The 14,322-nt window shown below is 35.1% G+C and overlaps 1 long non-coding RNA gene across 1 annotated transcript; it reads right to left on the bottom strand.

The window, feature by feature from the left end:
• Nucleotides 1-75: 75 nt before the first annotated feature.
• Nucleotides 76-14,150, bottom strand: LOC114721616 (uncharacterized). The gene is made up of 4 exons (XR_003738101.1): nt 14,140-14,150; nt 639-782; nt 391-535; nt 76-148 (listed from the first exon to the last, which is right to left on the bottom strand). It is a non-coding gene; the product is annotated as an uncharacterized LOC114721616 (long non-coding RNA).
• Nucleotides 14,151-14,322: the final 172 nt, after the last annotated feature.

Here is a 14,322-nt window from a genome sequence, read left to right as displayed (position 1 = left end):
AGCAGCATTTTATTTGACAAAATTCTTAATTATAGTTGGGATTTTGTCCTGATGAAATTATTATTTATATACTTACAAGGATTCTAACTCTGTAAGTTGTGAAAAAGAAGCAGCTATTTGTCCTCTTAAGTTGCTGGTGCTCAAGTTTCTGCTTTTGATAATGATTAATATATAGACACAGGCACAGGAGATGGGTGAAGTTTCTAGTGGTATATAGCTTACATGATTGATGATTATATTTTGAATAATTAATATCAAATTAACTCAAGTCAATTTTACTGTCAAGTGTCAAACAAGCCAAAATTTTGGAATGAGTGGAACTGATAATTACAGTGAGATACTCTAGGGAATGTTTACTGTAATTCAACAAGAGTGAAAACAGATACTTACAGTGAGAAAATCCTGGGATTAGAGTTATTGATGTCATATATGCAACTTAGTCCCTGCCATTCAAATTCCTCCGGAACACATGGGTCACCTTGCCACTCTACTTTGTAGATTTCGTAGGTTTCTTTTATGTCCCGAATGGCATCCGCTATATTGTTATCAATAATAAATATGGTCTCAGAAGTCAAGGCCAATAGACTCAGAGATCATGAGACAACAATAGAAAATAGTTGGTTGAGGAATTATAATACCATCTGTTCGGTAAGTTGGAGGTGTTAGTGGCGATATGAATTTATAAGTTTCGAGGGCATTAAGGATTGGAGGAGCATCAGATTCTGATGTTGCACTTATGTTGAAACGAAGACCATCTTGATCTGTAACATTACTAACTGTCACTGGCTTTAGGTATTCAAGAGTTATTGGCTCTGAGTTGATATTTTCACCATTAACAGTAATATCAATTACTCCCTTTTTCCGAGAGGGAAGCTCCTCAATTTCAACAAAGTGAAAGTGGACATAATATTTGAAAGACTTTTCAGGTGGTGTCGTCCAGATATAGTCATAGTCAAGGCTTAAAGCAAAGAACAGATTAATTGATTTGGTCGGAGACATAAGCACTTGTTTCGGTAATTTGTAAGAATTGTTTATGCTTCCAACAACATCAATAATATCTTCTGACCTATTGAACATTTCCCAAACCTTTATGTACAAAAATATCGTCCACACGCCAAATGCGATCATAGATGTCACCCCTAAACCTATATTCTCCCAGTATCAGACATATAAATTTATAATTGCTTCCACATGCTACTTCCAGTCCTTAATATAAAAGCCAATCAATTAACTAATATACAGAGACTGATCAAGTTAAATAAATTAATTTAAAGTATTTATATTTACCTTTTTTTCTTCAAACTAATTTGCTTGACTTATTAATTATTGATATATAAATCTAATGATATGCATTAGTATTTTAGAGAGATTGTGTAACATGTGTTATAATTAAATAATTTATTTAGCTTTCTTAGTTTTCTCAAATTAATCAACTAGGTCTTATAGTAAGAACCGGAAATAGTATTAGGAAAGCATGAATTCATGGAAATAAAGAGCTAGATGATGAAAAAGTCAAAACATTAACAACAAATAAGATTAGACGTACCTTGTAAACAAGATTGAAGTCCACTGAGGGGAACCAACATCGACTCTCATATCAAGGACTAATAATGATTGAGGAGGAGATGGAGTTAGATAAGTAGAATTGGTAAGAGGTCGTAGTTCCAATGCTTATGAAATCTGTGCACACAAAAGTTGACACAAATTTATACCGGCTTTTTCTTCATCACTCAAAATTCCTTCAACTTATGTAAAATCCCACCCTCCATTAACAATTAAAGCCTTCACATATAAATCTCTTTTATCCTCCTCCAGTGTTCTACCTCTCAGTTTACAAACCTGCAACAGATGGCAGCCATCTATCAGAGAAAATTTTTGCACTTCCACCATCATTAGTCTTCCAACACAAATTCTCCTTCAACAACTCCCTACCCTCCAAAATACTTGACAGCACTAGGAGGCTTTATTTCCTTTTTTTTGCATTAAGGAAATCACAATCTGCAAAATATAACTAGTTTAAGATCCTGCACCAAAAGTCCTCAGGATTTTGTATAAGCCTCCAGGGTGTTTTTGCCAGCAAAGCAAGATTGAACAGCTCCAAGTCTCTGAATCCCAATCCTTCTTCCATCTTAGAAGCACCTAGAGACTTCCAAGACTTCCAATGAATTTTTCCTTTTTCGTCTCTCTACCCCCCACCAAAACCTTGAAACCAATCCATCAAGCTCTCTACAAAAATTCTTAGGAAATCTAAAGCAAGACATGGGAAAAATAGGAATAGCATTAGCAACAGCTTTGATCAAAATCTCTCTCCCAGCAAAAGTCAGAAACTTCTGTTTCCACCCTTGCAATTTACTGCCCAATTTGTTCTTCACAAAGGCTAGGGCCTGGGACTTCGACCTTCCCCATAGTAAAGGCAGTCCCAAATACTCCCCACGATCTGTATTTGCTTTGATTCCCAGTTCATCATACACATCTTTTTTCTGAGTTTCATTTGCATTTTTAGAGAGGAAGACACAAGATTTTTCCATATTAATAGCCTAACCTGAAGCATTGCAATAAACATAAAAAATCTTCTTCAGCACCCTACAATTCTACTTCCTTGCATTAATGAAAAAGATAGCATCATCTGCAAAAAAGCAGTGAGACACTACTGGGCACTGATTTGCAAGCTTTATTCCATGTAGCCTTTTTATTATCTACATGCCATTGGACCATTTTTAAGAGCACATCAGCCACAATGATGGAGAGATTAGGAAACAAAGGATCCCCTTGTCTAATGCCCCTTTCCATATTAAGATCAGCTATATTTCTTCCCCCCACCATCAAGTCCAAACTGACAGAACTAACACATTCTATCACCCATCCAATCCAAGTTTCACTAAAACCCATTCTTCTCATTACTGCCTCAATAAAGCACCATTCTAGCCTTTCATAGGCTTTATTCATATCTATCTTCACTGCCATTTCCACTTCCCTACCCTTCTTTTTGTTTTTCAAGCAATGAAAGGCTTCTTGGGCCACTATTATATTATCCTGGATCAACCTTTCAACCACAAAGGCTCTCTGACTCTCAGAAATAATTCTCATTAACAGCAGTTTCAATTTTTTGGCTAACACTTTGGAAATTATCTTGTAAACAAAGTTACAAAGGCCTATTGAACTAAATTGACTAACCTTTTCTGCAATATTAACCTTTGGGATCAATACAATGTTAGTTTTATTAATAGGTTGCAAACTTACATTGTGATCAAAAAAATCTTTTATCATCTCAACTAATTCACCATTTATTTCTCCCCATGCTGCCTGGTAGAAACAACCAGAGAAACCATCAGGACCCGACTCCTTTGTCCCATCCAATTGAAAAGCAGCCAGCTTAATTTCCTCCATTGTGACAACTTTTTGCAACATTTTATTATCTTCTTCAGTTACTGTTTTATTAACAGAAACTAAAGCTTCCTCCATATTCCTTCTACCACCTAAAGTAAAGAGCTCAGAGTAAAACTTAAAGAATGCATCATTTATATCTTTCTCATCCTCTAACTACTCACCATCTTCCCCTTTCAGCTTAACAACCTTATTCCTCACTCTTCTCTGGATAGTACACGAGTGAAAAAATTTTGTATTTTGGTCTCCTATAGAAAGCCAATTAATTCTTGACCTTTGCCACTAGTATTTCTCTTCCCTCTCCCAAGCCTCCTCAATCTATTTCAGCAAAGACTCTGCCTTTTCTCTCCTAGCTTCATCAGGGATTCCACTATTGCATTCAGAGAATTTCAAAGTTAAACTCTCAATCAGCTTCTTTGCATTTGGAAAAGCTTCTTTACTCCATCCCAACAAAATTTTTTGACAATTTTTGAGTCTGTTTGCGATATCATCAACACTAGCTCCTCCAATCCCCTCTCTTATTCTCCAACCTCTGTGAACTATAGGTGGAAAATCTTCATGTTCAACCCATACTACCTCAAACCTAAATAATTTTGGGACCTTCACATATCTGTAATCATAGTCAATAACAAGCATGTGAGGATCAAATCCCACTGATTCACTGTGTAGTATCGCAGCCTTCTGAAAAGTCATTCTGAAATCAGTGTTCTCAAAAGCCCTATCCATCCGTTTCTTGACATGATCAGTTCCCAATTTTCTATTACACCAAGTATACCAAGCATCATGAAACCCCAGGTCCATAAGTTGGCAATCTGTAAGCATACATTGGAAGTTCATAATTCTTCTTATATCTGCTGGAATTCTTCCCACTTTCTCAGAATTCAAAAGCATATCATTAAAATCTCCATTACAGATCCAAGAATCATTTATTTTAGCACCAATGCTTCTCATCTTATTCCACACAGCCATCTTCTCTTCATTACGGGTGCCCTGTATACACAGGTCATATACCTAGGCACTGGCATAGTCGAAGAATCAAGGCTCACATGAATAATATTTTTGGAATGGTAACATACATTCACAGTAACATCCAGTTTCCACCATAACACCAAGCCACCACTCCTCTCTCTCAGATCTACATAAAATTCTTCTTCCATCCTGTACCTTCTTCTCAAACACTGGATCTTACTAGTATGCATTCTTGTTTCCATTAGGAAGATAACTGAAGGATTAAACTTCATGCACTCATCCCTCAATTTATTTATTGTCAAGGCCCTTCCCAAGCCCTGACAATTCTAGGATATGAACTTCATTGCTCTTGGGTAGCTGTTGAAGGATAGCCACCTAAACCCTCAGCAAGCAAACTACACATCTCTTTAACTTCCTTCTCAGTTACTCTGCTCATATCAGCAGCCTCTTGGATCACAATTCCTCTAATCTTTCTACCATAAGCCTTTCTAGATTGTTTCTTTAGTAGTCTCATGTTTTTCCTACCTGTGGTTGATGTAACCACCAGCTTCTTGATTCCACTGCTCTCCCCTACTTCATCAAAAAGTAGTCTTCGCTTCTTCCTTTGTGTCTCCTCTTCAACATCCTCTAAACTTCTTTTTAATTTTATCCTATTTATTCCCCATGTCACTTCAATCATCGGGGAATTGCTTCCATATAGAACAATGACCTTAGAAAAACCTTCTTTGCTATTCAGTGGTGGATCATCATTTTGGATACCAGTGTCAGCATTAGAACCAGACTTCTCTTCATTAGTTCTTTCAGTTGCCATTTGCTTAGCTACTGTATCCTTCTTCTCGGATTCATACTTTTGTGTAGTCTCCCTCTCTACCTTCCTAACTTCCTCCTTTATAGTCTTCTCATGTTTGTCACTTATTTTGATCTCATCAGAAGCTTTTTATTAGATGTTTTCAAAATTTTCAACTTCATCTGGTTTAGTGCTGGGAGCTTCAATAAGCTCACATATATTAATCTTACTTCCTTCTTTGTACTGCTCCCATCCATCCTTACACCTCCTTATTGCATTCTCAACTGGTCTTGCATTAGGGACACCAAGCCAATTTCCATACTCTACTTCTAAAATTCTGTCCTCAGCATCTTCACCTCAGTTGCATCCTATTTGATCATGTCCTATTATTCCATAGTGAAAACAGTAATTCTGTAAACGTTCATATCTAATCTTGATCCACACAGGATCTTTGCCTGGTCGCAGAGTCCACAATCCAGTAATTAGAGGCTTTCACAAGTTAATCATCACCCTAGCACGCAAGAAATTCCTTATCAGCAATTCACCTCTTCTCAAATCTTCAACCAAACAGACTTCACCAGCCAGCGAACCTAACATAATCGCATTTTCAATGTCCATGGCTTCTAAAGGCAAGTCATGAAACTGAATCCAGAAAGGTACTCAATCGAAATCCACCTCCTTATACACCATAAAGTCCTGCCAAATCTGAATATTCAACTGGACTTCTTGTATCGACCACGGTCTTCCTTGTAGGATTCTCGTATAATCCTCTTCCCTGCGGAAATGAAAGATAAATGCCTGGTCATTCACCTCCATGATCTCTAAGTCCTCATTCCTCAGAAGATTCCATCCCTTCCTAATCATTTGGATGGTAGTACCTCTATTCAAGCATTTTTTTGAAATCAATTTGCCAACTAAAGCACCTCCACACATCTTCCTCTATTCTTTTCTCCTCCATTTCAGATTCGTTGTCAAACCTCCATTACTACTACTTCCATCACCAAAATTCATCTTCGCTCCCAGGCCAACTTCTTGCCTCCATTTCTACCAAAGAAAGACTCACCACTACACCATCGCAATGCACGAAGATGTAGCACACTCTTTTTTCTCCGTCACAGTGGGCGGCGGAGGTCACACTCAAGGAGATCAGTGATAACCGCCGTAACTAACTCTCACAGGAGAGAGAGAAAGCTCTCACATGGGAGAGAAAAAACTATAAATGGGAACAGTTAACTAAGCAGAAGATAAGGGCGAAAAAAATAGAAATGAACAAACCATGTAGCTCGGGAGATGTCAGATTCAAACCAAGATGAGCAGAGGCTTGTGTGCGCTAGAAAAGAGGATGGAGTAGTGTGTGTTTATATAACTAGAAATTGTACGGATTAATAATCAACGATAGATTTTTCCTATTTCCTAGTTGACTTGGTCCGCCTGCAGCCCGATGAGCACCTTTTTTTTTTTTTTTGCTTTCCCCCCTTTTTACCTTGTTAAAAATATATATATGCATTAAAATTATTTTTTTGTTTAAGTTTCATGTAGTATTTTTAAATATTTTTTTCAGGTATATTCATTATTATAAAATATTGTATTTCATCCAGCATATAACGAAGTATTTTTCAGATATGTCCCATATTTTAAAGTATTTGTGCCGTGCAATTATCCAGCACCCTAAATTATTCTTCAAGTGAGTTCAACATCCTAGAATTTTTTTTTAATTCATCTAGCAATATTTTGTCAGATGCGTCTAATATCCTAAAATATTTTGTGATTTATTCAACACTTTAAAATATTTTTTCAGATACATCTAGTATCTTTACTGAATACATATGAAAAAATATTTCAGAATATTAGATGAAACTTAACTCAAAAGACGCAACTTGGTCCCTATAAATGCAAAATCCCATTGGCTTGTCTGGAACGCGAAGATGGTTCTATATATAAAGTAGAGAGAATATCTTTATTTAGTTCTATTTATTGATAAATTACATAATTAAATTGTTCATATGAATGTACAATTTTACTTTTAATGTATTATTATATATAAATGCAAAATTATTAAAAGTGTATGTATATTAAATAAAGGAATTGTAAAAAAATTTAAATTCTAGTGCAGAGTTAACGAGGTTCAAAATTTTTCTTGATTGGAATAAAATATGTTATGATTGCTTTCTAGTGAGAAATATATATATATATCTCTACATGTATGTATGTGTGCTCAAGCGTTGAATATTTGCCCGCTAGCAGAAATATATTCCATTAACTTCAAATTTAATTGGATCATTCATAAGTTTGATCTTTTAATTAGTGTATGTTACAGGGAACGAGTTCGGATCTTAATTAACACTCGGAAGCTAATGTTTTTATTTTAGTTATTTCTATTTCTGTTTCATTTTATTTTTTGGCTAACAAATGTTAATATTTATTCTTTTTTTTTTTTTGCCTGAGTTAATATTTATTCAAATTAACTACCTCCATGCAATACAACGAAAGTCATAAATTTGAGAAAGTAGTTGTACCAACTGACAAAGATATAGTAATATAATGAGTCCTTTAACCTAGAGGGAAAAAAAGGGGGGGGGGAGAAGTTCGGTAATGTCCTAAAAAATACACGATTTTAAATAGGTCCTAAAAGATTCTAAAATTTCAATTTAATATTGAAGAATAAAAATAAAAAAATTTCATGTGAAATGACCAAAACACCCTTTAGTTTTTTGAAGAAAAAAGTAATCACTGTTAGCTAAGGTAGCCAAGAGGAAGATTTGAACCTATGGCTCCTCAACTAACAAAAAAATTTGTAACCACCAAACCCTGTTAATTCTATAAGCATTTTAAAAAGGAAAATAACTAAATTTACATGTGAAAATAGCATAATCTACAGGTCAATATTTACATTACAAGAGCTTTTCACAAAAAAATTTACAAGTATATATAAGTTTTTTAACAACTAATAAAATAGCAAAATTTACAAGGATATGTATTCATTTTGACAACTATCAATAACAAAATAACAAGTATATGAAATTATAAAATTAGCATTTGTAGACATGTAAATTGGGAGTGGTTATGAAAAAGTAACAAACTTTTCAAGCATGCATTCATGGTTTGACTTGATCAAAGATAATGAAGAACCCGTTTGCGTAGTTGTCCATCTACTCAATTTAAATGAAATGACCCACCTTGAATTTTAATTTCTTGGGCTAAGAGAAAGACAAATTGACTTGACCTGAAGTTTTATCACTTCAAACTTTCTGGGATCACATTTAAGTTGTCTTTATCGCTATTTCAATTATTCTAAGTTGACGTGCGAAGTCTTCTTCCCATCCAACTTCTCATAAAATTGATTTCACTTGGGCAATTTTTAATTTCATCGTTTCGAATTCAAGTAATTGCGTGAAAATTATGTGGTTGCCAAGCACGCTCATACATACGTACATATATATAGAGACAGAGAGAGAGACCAATGGGACATCCATGATAAGTATTTAAGTAATGGAAGAGGAGATTTATTTAGCAAAATAACTAACAAACCAAAAAAAAATAATTGGCAACGACTTCAGTAGCCACTCTAAAATGTTGGCGCTGAGCGTTTTTTTTTTTTTGGTGTGGTGACTTTTAAAATTGTAACTGAGACTTACCAAAAATAAAATTGACTTGACAACTAAAAGTCAGAATATCATTTCAAATTTTGTAGGATCATTTTACTGAGTGAAAATTTACAATATTTGATCGTCTCTTAATATGTCAAGAACAAGCTGTATTTATCACTAAATAAATTAAGTTGACCAGCGAATTCGAAGTCTTGTGTTGATGTTTTCTCTCGGAAAACTTCATGCTTCAACGTGAGACTACATACAAAATATAACTTTTTTACCCAAAAAAATATTATCTAAATATAACATTTAACTATAGTTTTTTTATTTGGCCCAAAAAAAACTATAGTTTTTTTTAAAAATATTTTATAATTAAATGTTGACAAAATATAATATTTGTTTTGGCTTGAAACTTCGATAACTAAAATCTAATCCTTTTGAGGCATAGAGATTACTTAATTGAATTTTACCTCTCTCAACAAATATAGCATATTGTTATACTAGAGTAATTTTTTCAGTAACAGCATAATAATTTTTTTAATAAATCCACTACTTTATTAGTGAGATTAAAAACATGTATCGACAAAATTCCAAGAACATGAAAAGATCTAATTAAATACTATAATTACTGCCATATCAAATAAGGGAGAGTTTGTAACAACTATCCCTTATACACCAATAAAGTTATTTTATTTAATCTCAAACCATTAAAAACCAAGTTTTAATATGGGGAAAGACAATTTTTTTCTTTTGTTTTTTTTACAAGTCCCAAACACAAGGTCTAATCCTATTCAAGGAAGAGGATTTTCTGAAAAGTTTTGAACTTTTCAAAAACTCACTTTCAAAGTAACCTGTCTAGTGGTTTAAGTACCCGATTTAACCTTTTTACAAAAACGGTAAAAACCGTTTAAAACCCATAGTTCGTATTCAACCATCAAACCCATTCTTTTTCCATCCAGCCTTTTGAATCTTGTATTAAGTCAACTATAGCCAGTAAGGTTTAACATTCAATACCCTAGCCATAGGCTCATACAACGGTTTGTATATACAGATACCCATAATTTTTGACAAAATAATAACTATATATCAAAATATTGACCATTTCCTTCAATAGCAGTTATTATGGTTTATATGTCTTAGACACCTTATGGAGGAATATTTACATATCAAAATAGATATACAATATATCTTCACTCCAAAATAAGATGCATTTTAAGCAAAATATATATAAAAAAGATCTTCAACTTCCTACATGATAAACTCAATTATTTTTATATATTTTGGTATCTTTTATATGAGTTTTGTCAGCTTAATTGGTCCCTTTTTGCCTTAATTGATTTAATTTATTTTATTTTGAATTATTATTTTATAGGGGCAAAATTGTCATATTTTGGTTTAATTGTGAGTAATTGGTTTTTTGAGGACAATTAATGCTACCTCATTTTTGAATTTTGTTTGTAGGTTTTTAGAAGATTTAAAAATAAAAATAAAAATTAAAAAAAGATAAAAAAAATAAAAGAAAAATAAATTAAAAAAATATAATAATAAAAGGGGGAGCAAAACGCAACGTTCCCTCCCCCCAACCTAATATACTATAATCTAGGGGTGATCATGGACCAGACCAGACCGGGTTAGGTATCAACCCGAGGTCTGGTCTGGGTAGGACCTCCGGCTAAACAAGGCAGCCCAAGGTCTGGTCCAGTCCAGTGCCAGCTCGAGTTCGGGCTGGACTGGACTTGGTCCCCTGGACCACCTGGACCAATCCAGGCAGTCCAGTTCCTTTTTTTTTTTTTTTTGTTTCCTCCTAGTTTCAAGCCTTCATCTTTTTTTTTTCCTACTGATTTTTATCTACTCCATGGCTCCACTCAATCCAATACAAAATTTCACATTACACAGTACACACAACAATAAAAAACCATTATCTAAAAATATCCAATAGCATTCAACAACAATAAAAATACAAGTCCTAATGATAAAATCCAATAATCCATCATAAGTCTATAACATTACACACAACAAGACAAAGTGAACAACAAATGATTGAAATCTAATTTCCATGATGTTGAACATCAATCATCTTCTTTCATTTTTCTCCTCCTCCATCTGTTACACTAGATCATCTAGCAAAAACAAATTATATATATACATATAAGAAGAAGGAAATAGTAATAATTAATGAATATGCAATTTTGAATTGAGAAGCATATAATTCAAAATATTACCTGAAACATTAACAACATTATCAGTCTCTTGAAAGTTGTCAAATTCAGTCAACAAAGAGATAAATTCTTAGATAGATTGCCCAGCAAGTAGCCAATTTTGAGCACTAATGAGTGCTTCAGTCATCCTATGAGATAGAGAACTCCTATAATCATCAACAACACGTCCTCCAGTGCTAAAAGCTGATTCAGATGCCACTGTAGATACTGGTATAGCCATTACATCACGTGCAATCATGGAAAGCACTCTATACTTGGTAGAATTAACCTTCCACCATGTCAATATATAAAAATCATCATCATCAGTAGGAATGTCTTCTGATAAATTAGCTGAAAGGTATCTATCCAACTCTGATTGAGTATCTACTGATAAGCTCTTTTCTTTTTGGGATGCCAACCATCTACGACCAGGATGTTTTTTACCATCATTTGCACTAGAAGTATTGGCACCACCAGAAGAAGTACAAGTGCTAGAACCACCAGATCTACTTGTTTCAGGACCAATCACTGCAGAGTACTCCTCAAATAGGCGATACAAAGTGTTTTTTGCCTTGTTTTTCATGGACATACAAAGTTCAGGATCAATAAAGAGCTGCTAAAAAACATGGTTGATGTAGGCAAGCTTATATCGAGGATCTAAAATCACAGCAATAATCAACAAAGGATTCAAATTATCTGCCGCTCCCCAGTACTTATCATATTTCATCTTCATACTTAAGGACATCTCCCTAAGAAGAAAGTCATCAGACTGAGTAGTCTCATCCAACAGCTCATGAATTAGTGCAATTTGATGGAAACATATGTTTGCAGTAACTGTTACTGAGCTAGAAAATAACAAGGTCACATCAAAAAACACTTTTAAGAATGTAAGAAAGACCTGTGCCTTATGCCAAGCTTGCTTGTTAGGAGGGCCATCATGTCTTGAACCTTTATTAAAGTATGTGACATAATCTTCATCTTCATCCTCCAATCTTTCAAATGCCTTTTGGAATTTCAAAGCAACATCCAACATTATATATGTGGAATTCCATCTAGTGTTAACATCTAAGCAGCACATATTTTTTGAATCCAACATTTCCAATTCACAAACATCTTTAAATTTTTGAAGACGTGCAGGGGAAGAACGAACATATCTAATAGCATTCCGAATTGATTCAAAGGCATCTTTCAATTCCTTCAAGCCATCATTAACAACCAAATTGAGAATATGTGCATAACATCGTATTTGAAGATAGTCACCACCACAAACAAGACCCTTCCAGTTCTTTAATCTTCTTTTCAAATATGTCAAGGCCGAGTCATTGGATGTTGCATTATCCACAGTAATGGTGAAAACATTTTGTATGCCCCAATCTGACAAGCACCTCTCAATTGTCTTTCCAATTGTCTCACCCTTATGATTCTCAATCATACAAAAATTAAGAATCCTTTTATGTACGTTCCAATCATTATCAATGAAATGAGCTGTGAGACATAGGTAATTGAAGTTTTGAACCGATGTCCAACAATCCGTAGTGAGAGAAATACGATTAGTACATTGCCTCAATAGATTCTTCAAGATCCTAACTTCACCAAGATATAATTGCCAACAATCTCCAGCAACCGTTGTTCTTGAAGGGATCTGAAATTGCGGCTCTAGCTCTTTGAGAAAATTTTTAAAGCCTTGCTTCTCAACCAACCTAAATGGCAACTCATCACATATGATGAACTCAACAAGAGCCCTACGGCATCGTTTTTGATTGAACACATGAGGCATCAAGCGTCCTGCTTGCCCACTTGGTGTAGTATAATTCAACATCGATTGTTTTGGTATTTGATCAGCCTTGTGTGGATTTCTTTTACATTTTTGCAAGTGTCTTTTCAAAGATGTTGTCCCATGCTTGGTTGGGTCACAAGCATAATCTATATTGCAATACTTGCATGCAGCTCTAATCTCTCCATTTGTCTCCTCCAACGGTAACTTAGTAAAGTGATCCCACACTTGTGATTGTTTCTTCTCAGGTTGTTTTCTCTTCTTACTCCCTTCTATAGCTACATTTCCAGTTGTAGCTATTTGGGCAGGGGGAGGACATTCTATGGTAGTTGGAGGTTGGTGAGTATGAGAACTAGGACCACTAGGGGTGGAAGATGGTGCACTAGGAGTTGGAGTCACATTCTCGCCAATAATGGGAGAAGATTGAGATTGGTCAATACTTGAAGATTGTTCAATATCCATACCTGCACAAAGATAAAAACACAAATAAATAGATAAACAAACAAACAAGGAGATAAATTTGGCTTTGAACAAAATATAATGTGACCTACAAGGCTACAAGATAAAACCCTGACAAAGAAATATCCCGCTAGCTTTGAAATTAATAATGAATTGTAGAGCTACAACGAAGCCATTCAATTTCAGTCAGATAATGAAAACACCAATAAATCATATTTTCATCCAGAAAGGAATCGCTATACGGCGATCATTGAATTTGCATTGTCTCCAGTCAAATCCATTCCAAAATAAAACAAAATCTGGAGTCATAATTGTTCATCTCTAGTAGGAAAGGCATAAGTTGCATTGTCGCAACAGCTAAAAAGGCATCGAACAGAGAATGGAGAATGGAGCAAGAACATACGCAGCACCTCATATCAGATTTATTAAAATAAACGAACATAGAATGGAGCAAGAATAGAGAGACAGAGTAAATAAACAAACAGAGAGAACAGGAACTCCTCCAGTCCTTCATTGGGGTGATTTAAATAAACGAACAGAGAATGATACACGCCAAATCGAATATCTGGGAAAAATCAGGTAAAGGAGAAAAGTAGAACAAAAATAACTACCTCAAACACAACAAGAACACGCCGAATCGCCGATGAAGGAGGACTGGAGCGGTGGAACCAGAGCACAGCAATGAAGAAGGAGTGGAGTGAGAACAGACCGATGAATAGATGAAGGAGGAGGAATGGAGCAATAACACGCCGAATCTCCGATGAAGGAGGATCAGCCGATCAGGAACGGGCTGAGGAGATCAACAGTTTGACCTTTGACAGAGGAGACGTCGTCACTGCTACTTACTGGCTACTGCTAGGGCTTCTTCGACGAAGATGGGGAGAGAACGGAGAAGACCAAGAGCGACAAGCTGACTAAGGCGCTGAGCTGCTGAGTGACTGTGTGAGTAAAAGTAAAACGACAGTGTTCTGATCAAACCAGTTCCCAGAAGCAAATTAAAAAATATATATAATATATATTACCCGGGCCAGACCAGACCAGACCAGACTAAGTGTTCTGATCACTTGGTCCTGAGCTTGGTCCAGCCTGACCAATCAGTTTGGTCTGGTCTGGTCTGATTTTTTTTAGACTGATTTTACCTGGACCGGGTTGGACCAGGCC

The sequence above is a fragment of the Neltuma alba genome, unplaced genomic scaffold (genome assembly GCF_004799145.2).
Source record: "Neltuma alba isolate B1F8T4 unplaced genomic scaffold, ASM479914v2 tig00012051_pilon, whole genome shotgun sequence".
NCBI classification, from domain to species: Eukaryota; Viridiplantae; Streptophyta; class Magnoliopsida; order Fabales; family Fabaceae; genus Neltuma; species Neltuma alba.
The sequence above is the reverse complement of the archived record's forward strand: the minus strand, read 5'-3'. Positions and strand labels throughout refer to the sequence as shown.